The sequence below is a fragment of the Staurois parvus genome, unplaced genomic scaffold (genome assembly GCF_062004578.1).
Source record: "Staurois parvus isolate SC_StPar_1 unplaced genomic scaffold, SC_StPar_1.0 ptg001130l, whole genome shotgun sequence".
NCBI classification, from domain to species: Eukaryota; Metazoa; Chordata; class Amphibia; order Anura; family Ranidae; genus Staurois; species Staurois parvus.
In genome coordinates this window covers 1,441,962-1,454,251 of record NW_028318926.1, presented here as the reverse complement: position 1 = coordinate 1,454,251, position 12,290 = coordinate 1,441,962, and the positions used below count along the sequence as shown (strand labels likewise).

The window sequence follows — 12,290 nt, the reverse complement described above, 5'->3', positions numbered from 1 at the left end:
CTCACTTTCTATCCAGCTATCGCCTCACAGGTAGCTCAGTATCCCGCAGCCCCCAGATATCCAGTACCTTGGAAGGTGTCAAGGCTCATGTGTATTGTCTAGAACCTGCTAGTCGGTGTGAGCCTTTTTGAAACCACCTCCTTCAAATGACATCATGGAAAGCCATGGGGCCATACCGAAGGAAATGGTTGTTAGTCACCCACGGACATGCTTGGAGGTGCCACTCTGCCACCAAGGGTTCCATGGATAACACCAGAACCCTCGCTACTGGCTGGAGAAGGAGCTTCTTCCCAAGGGATTCTGCTGTCCAAAGTCTCAGGAAAGAAAAAAGGGACCTCTGTGGAGGAAGAGTGAAAACCTTTGAAATTGGGAAAATGGAGGCTGTCTTGGTGTCTAGCGGCCACAGCCTAACCCATCAATGCTGACACGGGGAGGTGCCTGGAGATATAGCTATCTAACGTGGTAGGTGTTCTGATGCCATCTGATGGTTGGTTTCCAGATTGCATTCTGGGTGATCTTAGATGTATATACAGCATTTAAATGTGAAGCTGCAAGTAGTAAAAAATGAGGAAATATATCTATGCTTTGAGTCTGTGGAATGTAGACCTAATGTGTCATGTCAATAAGCAGCGTACGGGGTAAAAAGGTGATTTTTAATCCTTTGCGCTTGAAGATTGCATCTCTGGCAACAGTGCTAGTGAAAGAGGCAATTGTTGGTGGCAGTGAAGGAGTTGATTGCTGGCAGGTGGTATATAGCACTGGGATGCTGCATTGTGCTGTGCTGAATGAAACACAGTTACACAAAACAGATGGTGGACTTTATGCCGCGTAGCACATAAGAGAGCAGTGATCAACGAGAGCGCAAAGAAAGCACTGGAGCCAAGGGGGATTAGCTCAAGTGGTAGAGCGCTCGCTTAGCATGCGAGAGGTAGCGGGTTCAATGCCCGCATCCTCCAAAGGAAAGCCCTCACGTGGGGTGACCTGCTTTGGATTTTTTTTTTCTTCAGGCTCGGCACTGAGCGCTGTGGGAAAAGCCTCGCCTCTCTAGTCAAAAGGCCAAGCAGGAGTCATCCTCGTAACATGTGCCATGGCGTTGACACTCTCGGGCAGATGTGGCTTCAGCCCATACCTTGACACAGAAGGACTAACACAAAGCATAAAGTGCTTGCTTTGCCTGCCAGAAGTCGCGCAAGGCAGTGTTGGACCAAAGCAATCTATTACCCAAAGCACGGCCAGCCTTCCATGGCCAAGAGACAATATTCCATTAGTGCAAAAAGTGCAAGTGCCATGTAGAAGCTGAGAGGTTTCCACTGGTTTTATCACCACAATCACGTCCCACTTCCTTGACACAGAAGTGTCACAGACCCAACCAGAACAGGGCTTTTGGAGGGAACTAGGGGCTAGCCTTCTGCCCACTGATTAGGGCCCATGGAGAGAGCAGATCATTCTCCAATGATGGACAACAACGCGATGAACGCTGAGAGCGAGGCTTGGATTACAACTCTGTATAAAGACAATAAATCTTCCCTTGCGGAGTGGATGGAAAGATGTCATATTAACCCGGTAAAGGTCAATGGTCAGAGGAAATATGGTGGCCCTCGTGCAGACTGGGTTGGAGAAGATCCTCTGTTTGGGACAGAAATATTTATCAACAATCTCCCTCAAGAAATCTATGAATAGATCAATGAATTCCACAGTTCAGACTGTTGGAATATTGTATGAGTTTTGTCTTAGGATGGACAGATTAGACAAGTGAAAGCAAAGAGCTGAAAGACAGCACGTGTAAGGGACTTGGCGCATTGAGGGCTGGGTTTGTTGCCGGGCTGTCTGCGGTGTGCTCCCCGATTAATCAAAGCATTTTCTGGGTGAAAGAAAGCCCTTTGCCTAAGCAAAGAAAGAGAGATTGCCAGAGAAAAAGGTCAACTTAGCAGAGGATGGTTTCGATCCATCGACCTCTGGGTTATGGGCACAGCACGCTTCCGCTGCGCCACTCTGCTCCAGGCCGGAAGACCCAGCAAAAATAGGAGGATGTAATATGCTACCGGTCCTACGGGACAAAAACTTCAGGAAATTCTTTGGCTGGGAGGCAACCTCGCCTGCCGCTCCACGGCCACTTTCCACATTCTGCTTATAGAAGGCTTTCATGGGAAAAGATCGGTTCCTCTCTGTTTCAGGCAGCTCCTATTGACTTTGCAGAGTCTCACATCAGGCCAATGTGGAGCCCCTCTAAAGATCTCCTACGGATGTGAATGGGGAGTGGGTCCATCCGGCAAAGTCGCAAGGTAGATTAATAGGCACTGACATTGATTTTGACAAGTCAACCCCAAGTCAAAGGTACTTAGAAAAAGCTCTGGCCCAGTCTTGGGGCTTTTCTTCTCCAATGGAAAGCCTTTCTAGCCTCAAAGACGCAATGGGCTGTCCTACATGTTCACAGTGGTGGTGTGTACGGCTGAAGAAAGGCATGTCTTTGGGTGGACTTGACCCACATCTGAATGTATTCACAGAGATGGTTACCATGGCCTAAAGCAGCACCTTTTAGCACCTGTCAGGCCAGGGAAGCCACGTGTGTCCTGCCAAAGAGCATTGGTGGTTCAGTGGTAGAATTCTCGCCTGCCATGCGGGAGGCCCGGGTTCGATTCCCGGCCAATGCAATTATGCTCACTTTCTATCTATCTATTGCCTCACAGGTAGCTCAGTATCCCGCCGCCCCCAGATATCCAGTACCTTGGAAGGTGTCAAGGCTCATGTGTATTGTCTAGAACCTGCTAGTCGGTGTGAGCCTTTTTGAAACCACCTCCTTCAAATGACATCATGGAAAGCCATGGGGCCATACCGAAGGAAATGGTTGTTAGTCGCCCACGGACATGCTTGGAGGTGCCACTCTGCCACCAAGGGTTCCATGGATAACACCAGAACCCTCGCTACTGGCTGGAGAAGGAGCTTCTTCCCAAGGGATTCTGCTGTCCAAAGTCTCAGGAAAGAAAAAAGGGACCTCTGTGGAGGAAGAGTGAAAACCTTTGAAATTGGGAAAATGGAGGCTGTCTTGGTGTCTAGCGGCCACAGCCTAACCCATCAATGCTGACACGGGGAGGTGCCTGGAGATATAGCTATCTAACGTGGTAGGTGTTCTGATGCCATCTGATGGTTGGTTTCCAGATTGCATTCTGGGTGATCTTAGATGTATATACAGCATTTAAATGTGAAGCTGCAAGTAGTAAAAAATGAGGAAATATATCTATGCTTTGAGTCTGTGGAATGTAGACCTAATGTGTCATGTCAATAAGCAGCGTACGGGGTAAAAAGGTGATTTTTAATCCTTTGCGCTTGAAGATTGCATCTCTGGCAACAGTGCTAGTGAGAGAGGCAATTGTTGGTGGCAGTGAAGGAGTTGATTGCTGGCAGGTGGTATATAGCACTGGGATGCTGCATTGTGCTGTGCTGAATGAAACACAGTTACACAAAACAGATGGTGGACTTTATGCCGCGTAGCACATAAGAGAGCAGTGATCAACGAGAGCGCAAAGAAAGCACCGGAGCCAAGGGGGATTAGCTCAAGTGGTAGAGCGCTCGCTTAGCATGCGAGAGGTAGCGGGATCAATGCCCGCATCCTCCAAAGGAAAGCCCTCACGTGGGGTGACCTGCTTTGGATTTTTTTTTTCTTCAGGCTCGGCACTGAGCGCTGTGGGAAAAGCCTCGCCTCTCTAGTCAAAAGGCCAAGCAGGAGTCATCCTCGTAACATGTGCCATGGCGTTGACACTCTCGGGCAGATGTGGCTTCAGCCCATACCTTGACACAGAAGGACTAACACAAAGCATAAAGTGCTTGCTTTGCCTGCCAGAAGTCGCGCAAGGCAGTGTTGGACCAAAGCAATCTATTACCCAAAGCACGGCCAGCCTTCCATGGCCAAGAGACAATATTCCATTAGTGCAAAAAGTGCAAGTGCCATGTAGAAGCTGAGAGGTTTCCATTGGTTTTATCACCACAATCACGTCCCACTTCCTTGACACAGAAGTGTCACAGACCCAACCAGAACAGGGCTTTTGGAGGGAACTAGGGGCTTGCCTTCTGCCCACTGATTAGGGCCCATGGAGAGAGCAGATCATTCTCCAATGATGGACAACAACGCGATGAACGCTGAGAGCGAGGCTTGGATTACAACTCTGTATAAAGACAATAAATCTTCCCTTGCGGAGTGGATGGAAAGATGTCATATTAACCCGGTACAGGTCAATGGTCAGAGGAAATATGGTGGCCCTCGTGCAGACTGGGTTGGAGAAGATCCTCTGTTTGGGACAGAAATATTTATCAACAATCTCCCTCAAGAAATCTATGAATAGATCAATGAATTCCACAGTTCAGACTGTTGGAATATTGTATGAGTTTTGTCTTAGGATGGACAGATTAGACAAGTGAAAGCAAAGAGCTGAAAGACAGCACGTGTAAGGGACTTGGCGCATTGAGGGCTGGGTTTGTTGCCGGGCTGTCTGCGGTGTGCTCCCCGATTAATCAAAGCATTTTCTGGGTGAAAGAAAGCCATTTGCCTAAGCAAAGAAAGAGAGATTGCCAGAGAAAAAGGTCAATTTAGCAGAGGATGGTTTCGATCCATCGACCTCTGGGTTATGGGCCCAGCACGCTTCCGCTGCGCCACTCTGCTCCAGGCCGGAAGACCCAGCAAAAATAGGAGGATGTAATATGCTACCGGTCCTACGGGACAAAAACTTCAGGAAATTCATTGGCTGGGAGGCGACCTCGCCTGCCGCTCCACGGCCACTTTCCACATTCTGCTTATAGAAGGCTTTCATGGGAAAAGATCGGTTCCTCTCTGTTTCAGGCAGCTCCTATTGACTTTGCAGAGTCTCACATCAGGCCAATGTGGAGCCCCTCTAAAGATCTCCTACGGATGTGAATGGGGAGTGGGTCCATCCGGCAAAGTCGCAAGGTAGATTAATAGGCACTGACATTGATTTTGACAAGTCAACCCCAAGTCAAAGGCACTTAGAAAAAGCTCTGGCCCAGTCTTGGGGCTTTTCTTCTCCAATGGAAAGGCATTCTAGCCTCAAAGATGCAATGGGCTGTCCTACATGTTCACAGTGGTGGTGTGTACGGCTGAAGAAAGGCATGTCTTTGGGTGGACTTGACCCACATCTGAATGTATTCACAGAGATGGTTACCATGGCCTAAAGCAGCACCTTTCAGCACCTGTCAGGCCAGGGAATCCACATGTGTCCAGCCAAAGAGCATTGGTGGTTCAGTGGTAGAATTCTCGCCTGCCACGCGGGAGGCCCGGGTTCGATTCCCGGCCAATGCAATTATGCTCACTTTCTATCTATCTATCGCCTCACAGGTAGCTCAGTATCCCGCCGCCCCCAGATATCCAGTACCTTGGAAGGTGTCAAGGCTCATGTGTATTGTCTAGAACAGTGGTCGGCAAGCCGCGGCTCGCGAGCCACATGCGGCTCTTTACCCACTCTAATGCGGCTCTTCTGTGTGCCGGGCGGCCGCTCCCCTGCCTCCTCTCGGTTGGCAGCCCCAAAAGTCCGCGCGGACCTTTTAATCCGGCCCGCGGATGTGGCTGTCAGGATGTGTGTAGGCGGGGCAGCGTGCCGAACGTGAGGGGTGGGGAGCTAGGCTCCTCTCACAGTCCGCCCTGAAGACCCGAACGGCGCGGGAAGACAGCGAGAGGAACGCAAAAGGTAAGTGAATTGACACGGGGGACTTGGCTTACTAGAAGGGGGGGGGGGGATAGTACTGTGGGGGATGAAATACTATATGAGGGATGAATTACTTTATGAGGGATGAATTACTATATGGGGGGATGAAATACTATATGAGGGATGAAATACTATATGAGGGATGAATTACTATATGAGGGATGAATTACTATATGGGGGATGAATTACTATATGGGGGATGAATTACTATATGAGGGATGAAATACTATATGAGGGATGAATTACTATATGGGGGATGAATTACTATATGAGGGATGAAATACTATATGGGGGGATGAAATACTATATGAGGGATGAAATACTATATGAGGGATGAAATACTATATGAGGGATGAATTACTATATGAGGGATGAAATACTATATGAGGGATGAAATACTATATGAGGGATGAAATACTATATGGGGGATGAATTACTATATGAGGGATGAAATACTATATGAGGGATGAAATACTATATGAGGGATGAAATACTATATGGGGGGATGAAATACTATATGGGGGGATGAAATACTATATGAGGGATGAATTACTATATGAGGGATGAAATACTATATGGGGGGATGAAATACTATATGGGGGGATGAAATACTATATGAGGGATGAAATACTATATGAGGGATGAAATACTATATGAGGGATGAATTACTATATGAGGGATGAAATACTATATGAGGGATGAAATACTATACGGGGGATGAAATACTATACGAGGGATGAAATACTATACGGGGGATGAATTGCTATGGGGGATGAATTACTATATGGGGGATGAATTACTATGGGGGATGAATTACTATGGGGGATGAATTACTATATGGGGGATGAATTACTATGGGGGATGAATTACTATATGGAGGATGAATTACTATATGGGGGATGAATTACTATGGGGGATGAATTACTATGGGGGATGAATTACGATGGGGGATGAATTACTATATGGGGGATGAATTACTATGGGGGATGAATTACACTATGGGGGATGAATTACTATATGGGGGATGAATTACTATGGGGGATGAATTACTATATGGGAGATGTATTTTCAGTTTTAAAAATGTGGCTCTCAAAATAAATTTCAATCATGGTTTTGGCGAGATTTGGCTCAGTTGAAAAAAAAGGTTGCCCACCACTGGTCTAGAACCTGCTAGTCGGTGTGAGCCTTTTTGAAACCACCTCCTTCAAATGACATCATGGAAAGCCATGGGGCCATACCGAAGGAAATGGTTGTTAGTCGCCCACGGACATGCTTGGAGGTGCCACTCTGCCACCAAGGGTTCCATGGATAACACCAGAACCCTCGCTACTGGCTGGAGAAGGAGCTTCTTCCCAAGGGATTCTGCTGTCCAAAGTCTCAGGAAAGAAAAAAGGGACCTCTGTGGAGGAAGAGTGAAAACCTTTGAAATTGGGAAAATGGAGGCTGTCTTGGTGTCTAGCGGCCACAGCCTAACCCATCAATGCTGACACGGGGAGGTGCCTGGAGATATAGCTATCTAACGTGGTAGGTGTTCTGATGCCATCTGATGGTTGGTTTCCAGATTGCATTCTGGGTGATCTTAGATGTATATACAGCATTTAAATGTGAAGCTGCAAGTAGTAAAAAATGAGGAAATATATCTATGCTTTGAGTCTGTGGAATGTAGACCTAATGTGTCATGTCAATAAGCAGCGTACGGGGTAAAAAGGTGATTTTTAATCCTTTGCGCTTGAAGATTGCATCTCTGGCAACAGTGCTAGTGAGAGAGGCAATTGTTGGTGGCAGTGAAGGAGTTGATTGCTGGCAGGTGGTATATAGCACTGGGATGCTGCATTGTGCTGTGCTGAATGAAACACAGTTACACAAAACAGATGGTGGACTTTATGCCGCGTAGCACATAAGAGAGCAGTGATCAACGAGAGCGCAAAGAAAGCACCGGAGCCAAGGGGGATTAGCTCAAGTGGTAGAGCGCTCGCTTAGCATGTGAGAGGTAGCGGGATCAATGCCCGCATCCTCCAAAGGAAAGCCCTCACGTGGGGTGACCTGCTTTGGATTTTTTTTTTCTTCAGGCTCGGCACTGAGCGCTGTGGGAAAAGCCTCGCCTCTCTAGTCAAAAGGCCAAGCAGGAGTCATCCTCGTAACATGTGCCATGGCGTTGACACTCTCGGGCAGATGTGGCTTCAGCCCATACCTTGACACAGAAGGACTAACACAAAGCATAAAGTGCTTGCTTTGCCTGCCAGAAGTCACGCAAGGCAGTGTTGGACCAAAGCAATCTATTACCCAAAGCACGGCCAGCCTTCCATGGCCAAGAGACAATATTCCATTAGTGCAAAAAGTGCAAGTGCCATGTAGAAGCTGAGAGGTTTCCACTGGTTTTATCACCACAATCACGTCCCACTTCCTTGACACAGAAGTGTCACAGACCCAACCAGAACAGGGCTTTTGGAGGGAACTAGGGGCTAGCCTTCTGCCCACTGATTAGGGCCCATGGAGAGAGCAGATCATTCTCCAATGATGGACAACAACGCGATGAACGCTGAGAGCGAGGCTTGGATTACAACTCTGTATAAAGACAATAAATCTTCCCTTGCGGAGTGGATGGAAAGATGTCATATTAACCCGGTACAGGTCAATGGTCAGAGGAAATATGGTGGCCCCCGTGCAGACTGGGTTGGAGAAGATCCTCTGTTTGGGACTGAAATATTTATCAACAATCTCCCTCAAGAAATCTATGAATAGATCAATGAATTCCACAGTTCAGACTGTTGGAATATTGTATGAGTTTTGTCTTAGGATGGACAGATTAGACAAGTGAAAGCAAAGAGCTGAAAGACAGCACGTGTAAGGGACTTGGCGCATTGAGGGCTGGGTTTGTTGCCGGGCTGTCTGCGGTGTGCTCCCCGATTAATCAAAGCATTTTCTGGGTGAAAGAAAGCCCTTTGCCTAAGCAAAGAAAGAGAGATTGCCAGAGAAAAAGGTCAACTTAGCAGAGGATGGTTTCGATCCATCGACCTCTGGGTTATGGGCCCAGCACGCTTCCGCTGCGCCACTCTGCTCCAGGCTGGAAGACCCAGCAAAAATAGGAGGATGTAATATGCTACCGGTCCTACGGGACAAAAACTTCAGGAAATTCTTTGGCTGGGAGGCAACCTCGCCTGCCGCTCCACGGCCACTTTCCACATTCTGCTTATAGAAGGCTTTCATGGGAAAAGATCGGTTCCTCTCTGTTTCAGGCAGCTCCTATTGACTTTGCAGAGTCTCACATCAGGCCAATGTGGAGCCCCTCTAAAGATCTCCTACGGATGTGAATGGGGAGTGGGTCCATCCGGCAAAGTCGCAAGGTAGATTAATAGGCACTGACATTGATTTTGACAAGTCAACCCCAAGTCAAAGGTACTTAGAAAAAGCTCTGGCCCAGTCTTGGGGCTTTTCTTCTCCAATGGAAAGGCTTTCTAGCCTCAAAGACGCAATGGGCTGTCCTACATGTTCACAGTGGTGGTGTGTACGGCTGAAGAAAGGCATGTCTTTGGGTGGACTTGACCCACATCTGAATGTATTCACAGAGATGGTTACCATGGCCTAAAGCAGCACCTTTTAGCACCTGTCAGGCCAGGGAAGCCACATGTGTCCTGCCAAAGAGCATTGGTGGTTCAGTGGTAGAATTCTCGCCTGCCACGCGGGAGGCCCTGGTTTGATTCCCGGCCAATGCAATTATGCTCACTTTCTATCCAGCTATCGCCTCACAGGTAGCTCAGTATCCCGCCGCCCCCAGATATCCAGTACCTTGGAAGGTGTCAAGGCTCATGTGTATTGTCTAGAACCTGCTAGTCGGTGTGAGCCTTTTTGAAACCACCTCCTTCAAATGACATCATGGAAAGCCATGGGGCCATACCGAAGGAAATGGTTGTTAGTCGCCCACGGACATGCTTGGAGGTGCCACTCTGCCACCAAGGGTTCCATGGATAACACCAGAACCCTCGCTACTGGCTGGAGAAGGAGCTTCTTCCCAAGGGATTCTGCTGTCCAAAGTCTCAGGAAAGAAAAAAGGGACCTCTGTGGAGGAAGAGTGAAAACCTTTGAAATTGGGAAAATGGAGGCTGTCTTGGTGTCTAGCGGCCACAGCCTAACCCATCAATGCTGACACGGGGAGGTGCCTGGAGATATAGCTATCTAACGTGGTAGGTGTTCTGATGCCATCTGATGGTTGGTTTCCAGATTGCATTCTGGGTGATCTTAGATGTATATACAGCATTTAAATGTGAAGCTGCAAGTAGTAAAAAATGAGAAAATATATCTATGCTTTGAGTCTGTGGAATGTAGACCTAATGTGTCATGTCAATAAGCAGCGTACGGGGTAAAAAGGTGATTTTTAATCCTTTGCGCTTGAAGATTGCATCTCTGGCAACAGTGCTAGTGAGAGAGGCAATTGTTGGTGGCAGTGAAGGAGTTGATTGCTGGCAGGTGGTATATAGCACTGGGATGCTGCATTGTGCTGTGCTGAATGAAACACAGTTACACAAAACAGATGGTGGACTTTATGCCGCGTAGCACATAAGAGAGCAGTGATCAACGAGAGCGCAAAGAAAGCACCGGAGCCAAGGGGGATTAGCTCAAGTGGTAGAGCGCTCGCTTAGCATGCGAGAGGTAGCGGGATCAATGCCCGCATCCTCCAAAGGAAAGCCCTCACGTGGGGTGACCTGCTTTGGATTTTTTTTTTCTTCAGGCTCGGCACTGAGCGCTGTGGGAAAAGCCTCGCCTCTCTAGTCAAAAGGCCAAGCAGGAGTCATCCTCGTAACATGTGCCATGGCGTTGACACTCTCGGGCAGATGTGGCTTCAGCCCATAAATTGACACAGAAGGACTAACACAAAGCATAAAGTGCTTGCTTTGCCTGCCAGAAGTCGCGCAAGGCAGTGTTGGACCAAAGCAATCTATTACCCAAAGCACGGCCAGCCTTCCATGGCCAAGAGACAATATTCCATTAGTGCAAAAAGTGCAAGTGCCATGTAGAAGCTGAGAGGTTTCCACTGGTTTTATCACCACAATCACGTCCCACTTCCTTGACACAGAAGTGTCACAGACCCAACCAGAACAGGGCTTTTGGAGGGAACTAGGGGCTAGCCTTCTGCCCACTGATTAGGGCCCATGGAGAGAGCAGATCATTCTCCAATGATGGACAACAACGCGATGAACGCTGAGAGCGAGGCTTGGATTACAACTCTGTATAAAGACAATAAATCTTCCCTTGCGGAGTGGATGGAAAGATGTCATATTAACCCGGTACAGGTCAATGGTCAGAGGAAATATGGTGGCCCTCGTGCAGACTGGGTTGGAGAAGATCCTCTGTTTGGGACAGAAATATTTATCAACAATCTCCCTCAAGAAATCTATGAATAGATCAATGAATTCCACAGTTCAGACTGTTGGAATATTGTATGAGTTTTGTCTTAGGATGGACAGATTAGACAAGTGAAAGCAAAGAGCTGAAAGACAGCACGTGTAGGGGACTTGGCGCATCGAGGGCTGGGTTTGTTGCCGGGCTGTCTGCGGTGTGCTCCCCGATTAATCAAAGCATTTTCTGGGTGAAAGAAAGCCCTTTGCCTAAGCAAAGAAAGAGAGATTGCCAGAGAAAAAGGTCAACTTAGCAGAGGATGGTTTTGATCCATCGACCTCTGGGTTATGGGCCCAGCACGCTTCCGCTGCGCCACTCTGCTCCAGGCCGGAAGACCCAGCAAAAATAGGAGGATGTAATATGCTACCGGTCCTACGGGACAAAAACTTCAGGAAATTCTTTGGCTGGGAGGCAACCTCGCCTGCCGCTCCACGGCCACTTTCCACATTCTGCTTATAGAAGGCTTTCATGGGAAAAGATCGGTTCCTCTCTGTTTCAGGCAGCTCCTATTGACTTTGCAGAGTCTCACATCAGGCCAATGTGGAGCCCCTCTAAAGATCTCCTACGGATGTGAATGGGGAGTGGGTCCATCCGGCAAAGTCGCAAGGTAGATTAATAGGCACTGACATTGATTTTGACAAGTCAACCCCAAGTCAAAGGTACTTAGAAAAAGCTCTGGCCCAGTCTTGGGGCTTTTCTTCTCCAATGGAAAGGCTTTCTAGCCTCAAAGACGCAATGGGCTGTCCTACATGTTCACAGTGGTGGTGTGTATGGCTGAAGAAAGGCATGTCTTTGGGTGGACTTGACCCACATCTGAATGTATTCACAGAGATGGTTACCATGGCCTAAAGCAGCACCTTTTAGCACCTGTCAGGCCAGGGAAGCCACATGTGTCCTGCCAAAGAGCATTGGTGGTTCAGTGGTAGAATTCTCGCCTGCCACGCGGGAGGCCCGGGTTCGATTCCCGGCCAATGCAATTATGCTCACTTTCTATCCAGCTATCGCCTCACAGGTAGCTCAGTATCCCGCCGCCCCCAGATATCCAGTACCTTGGAAGGTGTCAAGGCTCATGTGTATTGTCTAGAACCTGCTAGTCGGTGTGAGCCTTTTTGAAACCACCTCCTTCAAATGACATCATGGAAAGCCATGGGGCCATACCGAAGGAAATGGTTGTTAGTCGCCCAC

The 12,290-nt window shown here is 48.1% G+C and overlaps 7 non-coding genes across 7 annotated transcripts; all 7 read left to right on the top strand.

Moving 5' to 3' along the window:
- Positions 1-883: 883 nt before the first annotated feature.
- TRNAA-AGC (transfer RNA alanine (anticodon AGC)) lies at positions 884-956 on the top strand. Its single transcript has one exon. It is a non-coding gene; the product is annotated as a tRNA-Ala (tRNA).
- Positions 957-2,580: 1,624 nt separating this feature from the next.
- On the top strand, positions 2,581-2,651 carry TRNAG-GCC (transfer RNA glycine (anticodon GCC)). Its single transcript has one exon. It is a non-coding gene; the product is annotated as a tRNA-Gly (tRNA).
- Positions 2,652-3,540: 889 nt separating this feature from the next.
- On the top strand, positions 3,541-3,613 carry TRNAA-AGC (transfer RNA alanine (anticodon AGC)). Its single transcript has one exon. It is a non-coding gene; the product is annotated as a tRNA-Ala (tRNA).
- Positions 3,614-5,237: 1,624 nt separating this feature from the next.
- TRNAG-GCC (transfer RNA glycine (anticodon GCC)) lies at positions 5,238-5,308 on the top strand. The gene has a single exon. It is a non-coding gene; the product is annotated as a tRNA-Gly (tRNA).
- Positions 5,309-7,656: 2,348 nt separating this feature from the next.
- TRNAA-AGC (transfer RNA alanine (anticodon AGC)) lies at positions 7,657-7,729 on the top strand. The gene has a single exon. It is a non-coding gene; the product is annotated as a tRNA-Ala (tRNA).
- Positions 7,730-10,313: 2,584 nt separating this feature from the next.
- TRNAA-AGC (transfer RNA alanine (anticodon AGC)) lies at positions 10,314-10,386 on the top strand. Its single transcript has one exon. It is a non-coding gene; the product is annotated as a tRNA-Ala (tRNA).
- Positions 10,387-12,010: 1,624 nt separating this feature from the next.
- TRNAG-GCC (transfer RNA glycine (anticodon GCC)) lies at positions 12,011-12,081 on the top strand. The gene has a single exon. It is a non-coding gene; the product is annotated as a tRNA-Gly (tRNA).
- Positions 12,082-12,290: the final 209 nt, after the last annotated feature.